Source organism: Octopus bimaculoides, chromosome 14, assembly GCF_001194135.2.
Source record: "Octopus bimaculoides isolate UCB-OBI-ISO-001 chromosome 14, ASM119413v2, whole genome shotgun sequence".
Lineage (NCBI taxonomy): Eukaryota > Metazoa > Mollusca > Cephalopoda > Octopoda > Octopodidae > Octopus > Octopus bimaculoides.
This window is the reverse complement of record NC_068994.1, coordinates 29,622,168-29,623,226: the sequence shown is the minus strand read 5'-3', so window position 1 is coordinate 29,623,226 and position 1,059 is coordinate 29,622,168. Positions and strand designations below refer to the sequence as shown.

The 1,059-nt window shown below is 31.3% G+C and overlaps 1 protein-coding gene across 1 annotated transcript in view; it reads left to right on the top strand.

Moving 5' to 3' along the window:
• The window catches only part of LOC106876258 (uncharacterized), a 103,153-nt gene that overhangs the window by 85,036 nt on the left and 17,058 nt on the right, over nt 1-1,059 (top strand). The gene's annotated exons all lie outside the window — the stretch shown is intronic.

Genomic DNA, 1,059 nt, shown 5'->3' with positions numbered 1-1,059 from the left:
ACACACACACACACACACACACACACACACACACACACACACACACACACACACACACACACACATTGCAAAACTGCATATGAGAAATGTGTTTTAATTATATTTTAATTAAATAGATTGATTTGAAAAAGTAGAATTCATTCACCACGGAATTAAAATTATGGCGATTACTCTAAATATAATATCACGTGATATTTGTTACGGTGACAAAAAGATATTCCCATCTTGGAGATAGATATTTTACAATCTAAGATATTTCGTTTACGGGAACGTATTTTCCAGTGAAAAGGAAATAATAAAAAATTAAGTATAATTTTTTCAATGAACAATTTAGAACTTTGATTTTTTTTTAAATATTGTCCCATATAAGATTAAGGTCACTGTAACATAGGGGGCTACAAAGAATGGAAAGAAGGGGCCTACGAATTCAAAAGATGTTGACTGATAGAAAGCTTAAAGAATTGAATATCATAGACGATAGTAATGAGTCCCAGAAAGTAGCAGTTCGAGGAAAGAAGCCATTAGTATAAAACAATATCTACCAAACTTTTTTACTTTGCGGATGATTTGTTATTATATGACGTTGAAGTTTACTGGGAACTAACGCTTCATTTGAGAGTGTTGTTAAACAAATCATACAAAAAGGAACTGGGTCGTCTTTTTCCGATAATATAAAACCATATTGGATGTAATTTTCATTATACTTTCGATCTGATGAGGTGGCCTTTTTATTCTGGTGTCCGTCTTGTTTGCTATGACTCTCTTTCTCATTTTTCTGAGGTCTCAATAAAAATCTGTCCATGTTTAAATCTAAAACTAAAAATCGATAAAATATTAACATAAAATAATTTATATAAACTATAAATAAATCAAAAATTAAAAATTACTAGGACTACTAAAGAATTTACTTACAAACAATATTGGTTTAAATGCAGAAAGGTAATATATTATTTTCTACTCTAGGCACAAGGCCCGAAATTTTGGGTGAGTGGGGCCAGTCGATTATATCGACCCTAGTATGCAACTGGTACTTAATTTATCGACCCCGAAAGGATGAAA